Source organism: Cyprinus carpio, chromosome A1 (genome assembly GCF_018340385.1).
Source record: "Cyprinus carpio isolate SPL01 chromosome A1, ASM1834038v1, whole genome shotgun sequence".
NCBI lineage: Eukaryota > Metazoa > Chordata > Actinopteri > Cypriniformes > Cyprinidae > Cyprinus > Cyprinus carpio.
The window spans coordinates 15,651,131-15,663,245 of NC_056572.1; positions in this window are offsets into that span (position 1 = coordinate 15,651,131).

Consider the following 12,115-nt stretch of genomic DNA (forward strand, 5'->3'; position numbering starts at 1 on the left):
TGATACAAAAAAAAAACACTAAAAGAATGAAAACATCCCAAAAATAGACACTAGTCATCATCCAGTAAAATTCTAGGGCTATAAAATAACGAAAAAAGCTGCTCAATCATTTGATGAAAAAGTTAGTTCTTCTTGTTCTCGGGCTTTTTGTGAAATCTTAGCACAGTTTGAGACATTGTTGAGATCGGGAAATTTTTAGAAAAGATATTTGGGGGATTAGGGTCTTTTCTTGAATCTTGAATAGCTTCTAGCATCATGACATCATGTGTTATGCAAGTGTAATCCTTTGATAATGTGCTGTGACTTCAGTCTGGTGAATGATAGACTGATGCTAGATGGATTGCAGCCTGTGGTGTCGTGCAACCAATCAATTATCCAATTATCCAAACCAAAGGAAGTATTTCACAATATTCCCAAAAGTAGGATAAAGACGTTAAAAACTTGAGCCTGAAAAGCCATTTGGCTGCAGTTCATGTGGGCGAATGATAGGAATAGTAACTTATGAAGGGAGTGAACTCTGTCTTTTTGGTGGGGTTTGGGTATGAGAAGACCATCTGAAATATTTGATTATTACTGCTCATGAAGTCATATTCAAATTATTATAGAAAAAGAAAGACATTAATGAATATTTTTTCTTGTATTACAACCAAGTGGCCGATATGCATGTGCTGTGGTGTGTGCCTGAGAATCTGGGGAATTGAGGACTGCACATCTGGTTGATGCATGTCCCTCCGCGATGTTTTTGCCCCTCTGTTTTCTCTCATAAACATGCAACATTATCAGACAAACCATTTTTAATGTGCTGAACCAAATAAAATCGTGGGCATTTGTAAAAGTGCCTCCCTGAAGAAACCTAAAATTACAATTTGCAAGTATCATCACCTGCGTACAACAAAGCTTGAAAAACAAACAAATTCACAAAAATCCACAAGTTAATACCATACCACTCTCCAGTACCCCCATCAGTTTGTTAGGTTTTAGAAGTGTTAGTTTATAAGATCCAAGATTATTGGCAAACAATTTATGGACTTGCATCTGTTAAAAACTTTTAAGGACATAAAACTAGACTAAACTTACTTGTGTTATACCAAAGTAAGAATAATTTTAAGACCGTTTAATTTTTTCTAAAATTTCCCCATAAAAATTGGAATTTTACTTATAGAACTTAAGGGACTCGCTGGGGACCCCTTTATTTTTAATCTACACAAACGGTTTAAAAAATATTAAATTTTTTTACACAGTTTTGGCTTTTTAAAGTTTGCAAATATGAAGTGGAAAAAATGGTTGAGCACAAGTAAGTTTTTGGGTGGCCCTCTGAAATGCATCTCATCAGCCCTGTAGTTAAATGGTCCCCCCCCCCAGGTTTCCCCCCCCCTTGTAAACTTTCACATCCCTGGGATGGATTAAATGCCATGTTCAAGCAATGACACTCCCTGAAAAAAGACACCACCAATATGACTGAAAGGCCCATTGGAAGAATAAAGACCACAAAAAATCCCAATAACAGAAACTTGTCTTCTGGCTTGTTTAGTTTTTTTACCTGCGCCTACAGTTTTTTTTCGTCAAAATTTCCAATTAAATAAAAATAAAAACCTGTAAAATAGTTTCAATGTTCATTGTAGTGGGCTTTTCCTTATCACAGCATCGTCTAGGCGTAAAATATTCAAGGTTTCCCACTGATTACAGGACTCTTGGGTCAGGAATGGATGTATACTCAGACATCAAGCATTCACGATGTAATGTTTCAACCATCTGTGCATTACAGTGTTCTCATGTTCAAGTATAAGTGAAGGCGAGCCGCAAACAAGTTTTACTTTATATATACAAACCGCAGTTTGGCCTTGTTTCTCAAAAAAAATCCATTAGGACTCACCAAATGGGTTTCTTCCTACAAGAGCGATGTCTGTGACTCATTAGTGGTGTTAGTTAAGTCACTTATCTCTGGTACTCCAGTCAAACCTGAGGACTCCAAAGCCATATCAGCCCGGAGAATCCCACGCCGACACCTAGTTACCTGCATGGTAACACCATGGCAACAACCCAAAACACACTTGCATGTGCATTTTCTAGAACACTCATTTTCTAGAAATTTAAAATCCTAAATGTGGGGTACAGAATACATAAAGTTACCACACCTAAAGTTCCCAGTAACCTCTAAGGACATCCTAGCAACTTCCCAAATTCCCCTAGCAACCACCTAACAACATCCTATTAACCACTCCAGTGCGAACAAACCCTACCTCTAATGTTATGTCCCTTTTTTAATTATTCCCAGAAGACCCTAGCAGATTGGAGGAACCCTGACATAACTGTTCTCGGTGTTGTCTGATACCAGGTGATACAACTCTGGCCCTCGATGGTCAACTTAAGCTTTTTCCTGCAGAGGTTTTAAGCTCTAACCCTAATCAAACCCAGCACCTGGAATAAGCTCATCAAGTTTCTTCAGGATTACCTAGAAAGTTAAGCAGGTTGCACATGGACGCTCGGGGACCTCTGTGCCAGAGAGTTGAGAACCCCCTGTCTATCCTTTTAGTCACAAATCACACAGCCAAATAAAATATAATGAAAACAACTTCCAACATTAATAAAAGGGAATCAGCTCACATTCTCACCACCTACTGAAGTCCTGGCCACAAGTTTGTACAGATGCATTCATTAAAGAAGCCTCATAAAAAACTGCCAGATCATCCCAAACATTCGCCACTGGTAATATTTGGTTAATTGAATGTAAAATAAAATAGAATGGACTGAATGCTACTTCAAGTGTCTGCTGTTCTGTAATACAATTTAAAAATTCAGCTTTTAAAAACACTTTTACTAACCACTTTCTATTCAAAATTAGTCCTTTAAAGCATGATCGCTGGTGGCAACAGGTGCTTTATGATTAAGTAGTATGTTAGCTTAGCATAGCAATCAACACAACAATTTATGAGATTAATATAATGCCATTGTCACGATATATGCTGCTGGAAGGAACGGAGGGAGCTGTGGATAAACAAAACTGTAATTTATTAAATCAACACACAGGGTAAATCCACCATGGAAGGGCAGGAAGACACATGTACACAATTGGTAGACCTGACGAAGAAACATGGGGGAGACTACACTTAAAATCTAAATTTAACGAAGAATAGACTGGTAAGGGAATCAACTAATAATGGGATATGAGGACGGGAACAGGACAACCAAATATGGGCACATGAGGGAGAAACACACAAACAGGTCCATAATCCTGACAGCTATGGACCAAAACTCCTCTGTTACATCAGTCGAGCTTTGAAATAATACAAACTTACCTTATGCTTAACTATGCAATTGTTTTAATTAAGTAAGGTTAAATAGCTAGCATTTACAAGGTTAAATAATTTCCAGTAATTTCCAATTTCGCTTAAGTTCTTACGTGGAAAATAAAATAAAATAAAATAGTTGCCTTTATCATTGTTTGGTGTACACGTTCCCTTTTTTCCTTGGGGGCCAGTGGTAGGGCATTGCTTAGCAGCACAAAAGTTGTGGGTTAAATTCCCAGGAACACATTTTGGAAAAAAAAAAATAAAAAATGTATAGCCTAATGTACTGTAAGTGCTTTGGAAAAAAACACTGCAAAATGCATAAATTATTTTGTATTCTAAAAAAAAAAGCTTATATAAATACCATATAAAAATTTAAAAATTTTAAAATTTCCCCCCGATTTCAATTTGTCCCCAAAACCCCCAAAATATAAAGTTAAATCATTTTTAAAAGGAACATGTAAGCAGCCCAGTAAATAAAAATAAAATAGACAAATTACAACCCAAATACTTACAACGGGAATAGACTGAACAGATATAAATTAAATGATTGCAAATGACAGGTTTTTTTCGCTTGAAATGTGTTCAGGTACAGAGAATTGAATAATCACACATATAAAATAACATTTCCATATTATTCAGTGTTGCACCTTGATTTTTCACAGCCATTTGAAATTAGTGGCAACAACTGCTTTTTATAATCATGAATCGATCCAAAAAAAAAAAAAAAAAAAAGATTATACTTGTAGCATGTGCAATTTTTTGATTTTAAAAAGATTGCTTATAATTTAAAGGAAAAAAACAAAATTTGTTCTGATTTTGGGCCCTTTGTGAAATTATGCTACATGAAACAGCAGATGGGCTGAATGAGATGCAATTTCCCCTCTCTGAGGCAGGTGGCGTTTAAAATTGGAACAGCAGCGTTTTTCTTGGTTACTGCACTGTACACAAAGTGGCAGCTGTACACAATTTAAATGCTTTTTAACCCGAGCCAAGTTTGCGAAAGAAAGCGCCAATATAAACTTTTTTTGAAAACAGTCAGTTCCTCAAGAAACATCCATATTCAATATTTAGGATTTTCTTCCTATATTTTTGCTTGCTTGCTCGTGAACAGAGATCTTGGTCTGCCTGCTGGTATTTTTTTCCTCTTTCGCGACCCGTCTTCAGTGTCACTGGCCTCTATTAAAGGCCATTTACAGACTAAATATAAAAAATAGCAGTAATATTTAAACTAAAAATTTAAACTTTAAAAAAAATAAAATAAAATTGTGATGCAGTTTGTGTGCAAGCAGGACAAGAGATGGGTCTGAAATAAAGAGCAAAAATGCCCGATCGATCCTGGCCATCTCTACTCCATTATATAAATAAAAATATAGATAAATCATTGTTAAAGCTACAATGTTACTCTCCAAGATAGGTTTTTTTGCCCAGATTTTTGTAGGGTTTTTTGTCCATTCAAGCTCAAAAAAAGATGCGGAAAGAAACTCAATTGGGGGGCTGGGGCCCATCTGAGACACAGCTGTCAGTCGCGGGCGCTAAACACACAGAACACAGTGTGCGAGAAACTGGATGGAGCTGTCTTTTCGCGCCTTTGCTGGAATGCCTTTCATTAGCAGTTTTTTTAATTAGCAATGCTTAAAACAGATCACAAATGATAAATTTTTTGTGAACAGCGGAAAGCTGTCACAGCAACCCCTGTCCCGACCGTCTTTCACGCTGGCCCCGGGGCCCTCAGGCATCCTTTGTGGGGGCCCGGGAAAGGAAAACTTACATTAAACCAGAAAATCAGCCATGCTCTTTTCCAGAAAAGCCCAACTGTCTCTCTTTTTCAAAATGCATTCGGTTCAAACATGCTGTAAGTTTAAAAATTTACTCTATTCTAATCATGGGGAAATGACATAAAACATAATATTACAGTAAATATTAAAAAGAGTTACTCTTCCAGGCGGGCCCTTAATTACATAATAAATGTGTGCCTACATTTTACTTAGAAAATTTTTTTTTTTCCCTTGATTTTTAATATTACAGTAAAATTTTATATGGTATATTTAAAATTTTGACATCACCAAAAATTTTTTTTTTTTTTTTTAGTGCAATCAAACTTGCTCAAATTGCCTAGAAGAACTTAAATTTTCTATCAGGGCCAGTACGCTCTCATCCAATTTTATTTTGTCACAAAGAAAAGTTCCCAAAATTCTTGTTTCCCCTAAAGCACATGTTTGTCTACGCACAAAAAAAACAAAACCGGCTCAATGGAGATGACCCTCGGGCACATTATTTGCAGGTTCTTTTTGCAGTAACCAGAGATCGGGAAATGCTACCGCAGCAGTTTTGGTTTCACAATCCGCAACTAAATGATCTAGTGTTCTGATAGAGATCTTTACCTCTGACACTATAAAACTGGCATCCAGAAAATCACGTAGTTTGTTAAGAGAACCCCAGAATGAATTAAACCAGTATGACATAAAAAATATATAGATTTAGTAAAATCTCAATATGCTAGTTACCTTTTTTAAAAGGAACAATTACCACTAAAAATGAAATTACTGTCTCATTTACAAATTGTTCATGCTGCTCTTTTCTTTTTGACAGAAATTGCACAAAAGTACAATAATTATAAAATAATTGTAAATATGAGCTTATACAAAAGTTATTTTATGTACAATAGCAAAGCATATTAAATCGAGTAAAGTGATGTTTTTAAAAAATAACTTTGTGAAAATAAAATTGAAAATGTGGTGAATGATTATTCATTCATAATAGATATAAGCCTATATATGAAAAAAGGGAAAACAACATATTTATTCTGATGTGTTTTTATTAAAATACATAAACGAATAAGGGATCATACTACATTTGTATTATTTTTTAAAATGAATAAAAACTTTTTTGATGAATGGGAAAAACTAGTGATTTAAAGGATAAGGAAAAGAGGGAAAAGATAAAAATCATTAATTATTTTTAAAAAGGGCTGAATTGACCCCAAAAAACCTTTTTTAATGTCATCAAATGATTCTTCTTCAAATTATGCTTGTAAATTTTTTGGTATATGAACTATTAACTTTTATTGTTTGGTGTTTAAAAACCCTTTTTTCACTATGACCTAGTCGTTAGTTTTCTGTGAGTGGGGTTTGTGTAGAGATTTTCAGAGAAAAAAATTTAAAATTTAATTTGTTATTTCCACACAAGCATTTGAATTGTATAAAAAAGGAGTGTTTGGCTGAACTTACAAGGTGTTTTTGTTGATTTCTCATGTAAAGCAGACTTTTAAAGACAGAACTTTATTTCTCAGCCCCTTTTAATTTTTGTTTCTCACCACACATTTATTTTTAGAAACCCCATTTACTGCGAAAACGCAGTCACTAAAACTTTTAAAAACCATAAACCGCTGCTCTGGTAACACTAAAGAAACCCACCTAAAACCAAAACTTCACACTTTACTCGACACTTTAGTACTTTGAAATTACTCTGTGACAGCAACCCTCCCAAATTTTTACCACTTTAGAGCACGTAAAAAAAATGAAAAAGCGCCCAAAGTCAAATCGATTCAGCTCCAAAGAATTCTTTTAGAAAAAGATCCCCGGGGTCAGATGTTATTACCAAAAATCTTCAATATTTGAAAAGATTTTTATTTTTTTTTTATTAAAATTTTAGTTTTTCACCAACAAACTGAATTTAAGGGTAAATCAAATAAAATCAGTGGGTTAAAAACAAAATTTTTCAAACGGGGTTGGAGACATGATAATTTTAGATAGAAAATAAAAGTAGATAGATAGATAATAGATAGATAATAGATAGATTGTTTTATTTTTTTTTCAAAATATAAAATTTTTGGGTTTTTTTGAAAATTTTTTAAAGAAAAATATTTTTTTTGCTATATGTATTACCATCCTTTTATTTTGCGCTTTTATATAAAATGCCAAATCTTCATGATGATTTAAAACCGGGGGGGGTTGTTTTTACAAAATGAAGCAACCCCTTTACCCCCCAAGAAAAACATCTTTAATATTTGGGGCAAAAAGAAAGAAAAAACAGGCCAATTTTTCCAATGAGACCGGCACTGGGGAAAAATCCTGGGCTCCCCAAAGGCCCAGTTTTTTTTCTGAATTTTGGTGACGACTTTCCCTTCCTGAGCTTGGGGGGATTGTATTCCTCTAGGCCAGTGTCACTCATCCGCAAACCACAACCATTTAAGAAAAGAGGAAAAAAACCCATTTGCTTTGGCACCCGGAAAAGTGCAGAAACGTTTTTCCCAAAGCTTTGGGGTTTTGAACACCCTGGGTTTTTCCCGTTACCCATCATGACCAAGTAAGTTCACTCGAGAACCCTTCATCTTTCCCCAAACCATCATTTTTCTTTGAACTTCAGCCTTTTTTGAACAAACTAAACCATCACCCCCAATGAGGAATTTTTTCCCTGAAAACTCCAAACCCACCCCCGGCATGACCCTCCATCCCGTCTGGACTGGAGTCACCGCAGCAGGGGTTCTAAGGTTCATGGATTTTTTGTCAAAAGGCTCTTTTTTATTGATTAAATTCGATGGGGTTTCTAGCTACAGTATTTTATAACGGCCGTTGTTTACTGGATTATTTCTTTTTTTAAAAATCACTTTTGGGGTTTGAGCATGGGGATTGAGCCTGTTGTAGGAATAATCATCAGCATTTCTTGAAAACCCTTTTGATTTTAAATTGTAAAGCACTGTTTGGTTTAAAAAAAAGTATGTCGGGATTTATAAAGACGCGGAAAAATTATCACTGAAAAGGAGGGAATCTTTTTGCACGACCTTTTGCATATGCTTTTGTCAAATGTGTCTTTTCAGATGAAAATCTAAGGAGAGTTTTTAAATAACCCGGTTTGCAGTATCAATTTACGGTTTTTAAACCCTAGTTCCCCCCAAATAAAAGCAGTTTTAAAACCCTTTTTGCTTGACATGGCTGCAAATGTTGTCATCCTGCATAACTGTCATTAAGTTTGACCTGATCCTAAAAAAAATGCAGTTTCGAATTCCTTTGATGTTAGTGTTTGATTATTGTCTATGCTGACTAAATGTTCCTGTTGAAAGAGAACACGCGTTAGTGTTTTGGAATAATTATTTGATTCTGAGACATGTTTAAGGTTTTGGTATAAAAGTGATTTGTTAATGTACTGTATTATTGTATTTTAAAAATTAGTGTTGGAGTTTTGTTTCAATGTTGATTTTGAGCATAAAATTAACTGTTTTGCCAATTGTGTGTTGTAGATTTGTTGTTGTGTTAAGAGTTTAGGAAAGTTTTTAAAAAAGTATTGAAAAAATTGTCATAGAAATCGAAAAAAAAACATTAATCATTTTTATTAATAATGTATTAATTAAAAATGTTAATAATGTTTTTAAATAATGTTTAATAAAATATTTAGGGCAAATAAAAATATTTTTTTTTTTAATATTTAATTAATATTTAATAAAAATATTACATTAAATATATAAATATTTTTTTTTTTTATCAGAGTATTGTTTTTTTTAGTATTTCCATGTGTATTAGCATTTATAGATATTTTAAAAAATGAATAAATGAAATAATACAAGTGTTTTATATTAATAAATACATGAAAATGATTTGTTTTACATTTTGATTTTATGCGCTTTTTTTTAAAGGTTTTTATTTTGACATTTATATTATTTGAGTATATTAATAATAATGTATTAATAAAATATAAATTATTATAATTAAAGAAAAATTTCATAATATAAATATGATTTCAGTTTACATGCATTTATTTTTAGCATTTGAATTTAGATTTTTTTAAAATTTATTAATAAAATCTATTAATTGAAATTTTATGCAGCCCCCTTGAAAGTTTTCCCCCTTGTGAGCCCTGGTAAGAAACACCGCCTTTGCGAGTATCATATAACCACTACAGGACTTTAGCTATTGTACAAAAGCTGAAGCTTTCCTCAGCTTTGTGTTTGAATGCAATACATCTTGAAATAAGAGGCAGAAAGTCACTGTCTGACCACCATGAATGTGTTGAAAACGCCTGCTCTTATACAACAAAATCACTGTCTGCCCTGAAGTTCTCTTCAACTCATCTCGTCCGTGACGTCCCGCTGGCCGACTGGAATGATCAAATTACTTACGGGTGGTTTCTTACATCTGCCATCCTGCTGACAGAACCCGTTTTAATGGAGCCTGGAATTCATTCTTGCATGATCAAACACTGACTCACTGACCACAGTTAATCTAATTGGTGACCGTATTTGACTTCACAGTCTCTGCTGACCACTGCAAACTGCTTACCAACTGTGGTTCCATTGATTGTAAGTATGAAACTACCTTCGGTTCTATAAAAAAGTTTATAGTACTCTATATCTCTCCCGTAAGCATTATCAAAGTTTAAGACTTTAAAGGTCCGTTAAGCATTAAGTTAATGACTTAAAAGCGTCGATTCAGAGTCAGACAAATTAATCTCCATTTTAATTCAGTTTTATAGTCCAGTAGCCAAACCACGTGGTGATGTTGTCCTAATCTAATGAGGGACTTACCAGATTGCAAAACTCAGATAAATCACTTTGCATAGCTGAAATATTTACTTTCCAAATACAGTGAAGTCTACTCACCACAGCACCACAATAAGCGAAGTGCCTACTGTGATGAGTCAAAATAGAACAAAACAGAGAATTGGCACACTCGTTTCTCCCGCCTGGATGCAGACTCACTGCAAGAATGCCGGTAAAAGCAAAGAGTGGCGAGCTTCTCAAAAATGACCATTCTGTGGAGACAAAAGCAATGACAAGCCTTCCTAGCTCAATCACTAGAGCGTGCCATTAGCAGCGTCAAAAGTCAAGGGTTCCATTTCTGATAAACTGTGTATTTTGAATGCAGTGGTCGCTTTGGATAAACACATTACACAACATCCCAATGTCACAAAAATCAAGTGCCTGATGTCTTTGTAAATAGCTTTCACACCAACCAAATGAAACATACATTGTCAAATTGGCTTACACAACAAAGGCTCAATAAATGCCCTAAAAGGAAGATGGGTAGTTTTCAACCCTCTTTTTATGTACATCAATACGAAGATAAACATTAAAAATATTTTCAGTATACAAAAAATTATTTTTCAAAGTAAAAAATAAATAAATAAAATAAATACAAAAAATACTATTTCAGACTTTTAGTGTTCATTTTGTTTTCCAAACTTTTTAAAATTAATTTATTAAATGATTAATTAATATTAAATATTAATTAACCACACTTCATGTTGTGATTCCAGAAGTTAATATCTGTATTCCAGAACAGTATTATTAATTTGTATTAATGTATTAATTAAACTGTATTAATTTTAAGATATTAAGAGGTGTTTTCAGTGATTGTGTCTTTAATATCAGTGTTTAATATGAGCGTTCCGTCTTTCTGCACTAGTTTTTATATTATTATTTTTTGTTTTATTTATTTATTTATTTTTTTCAGTTGTTAAAGTAGAAAATAGAAAACATTTTACAATGATGCATTCGGCATTTGACACTTTTTCTTTTCCCCAAAAGTGATTTGCTTTAAAGTTGCATTCAAGATTTACATTTTTAGTCCATGCATTTCCTGGGAATTTAACCCATGTTCTTCATGGTCTTCAAGTGAAGAAAGAATAAAAAGTTATTTCTTCTCAATTTGTCTGGCTTTAAGAAATTTTCATCTCATTAGAGAAAAGACAATTCAAGAAACAGAATTAAAGCACAGTTTGCAGCAAGCCTCATTAGTTTTGTGGATGATTTAGAGTCATGCACACATTTGTCCTCAGTTCACATCTGCTGATATTCAAATGCTTTGTCTGAACTTTTCCAGTGATCTCAATGCACTGCTGCAATGCTAATCAGACCTGCTGACCCGAAACAGACAGTCATAACCAGCAGATGCCAAATGCATTATAGGATGTGTCACTGAACAAAATAAACATCAGGTGATCATAATATATACTCATAACACTCAAAAATACTTAGATCTAAATTTAAGATGTGTTTTTGATTTGCATATAACATTTCCTTCCAATTTGGATTATGCAGTTTTAACATAAACAAACTAATTAACATAATGTGATGCATTTTTGTCAATCATAAATAAATGAAATAGGTAACAAAAAAGTAAGAGTTCTGTTGGGCCAGCGCTACCAATATAGGCAGAGCAGGCAATTGCCTAGGGCCTCAGGCTTTGAGGTGGGGCCTCCATAACATCCGTACACTCTAGTCCACCAGTCAAGACAGGCTGCAAAATAATACTAGCCTCATTGTTCCCTGGATATAGGTGAATTGTCACTCACCTGTAATTAAACCAATTAATGTTGCTGTTTCAAAGTGGGTCCCGCCGTCTGAATGTTTGCAGTAAACGAACAAATCCTTCAGGTGCTGTAAAGCAAAAGGCTAAATAGACACGCAAAGAAAGTACAGCTCCTAATGCAGGTGTGTGACTTATCGTCATCTATTTTGGAGTGATTGCAATGTATGACATTGCGTCACGAGCTGACTTGCAAAATAGCTACAAAAGTAAAAGCAAAGAAGTTTGTAATCAAAGTCAAAAAGCAAATATATTAGAAAAATTTTTTAATGTTTCAAAAAAAGGACCACAGATGAGTGTTTCTGCTGATGATTACATTACCGCTCTAACATAACTCTTAAAGTGCCCCTATTATGAGTAATGAAAGGTTCATATTTTGGTTTTTGGAGTCCACAACAACAGATTGATATGCATGCAAGGTCAAAAAACACTTTCATTGTCTTAAAATATGCATTTATTTTTTCCTTTTTTGCTCAATGACTCCCAAACGATTCATTTAAAGATTCATTTTTCCGAACTCCTCCT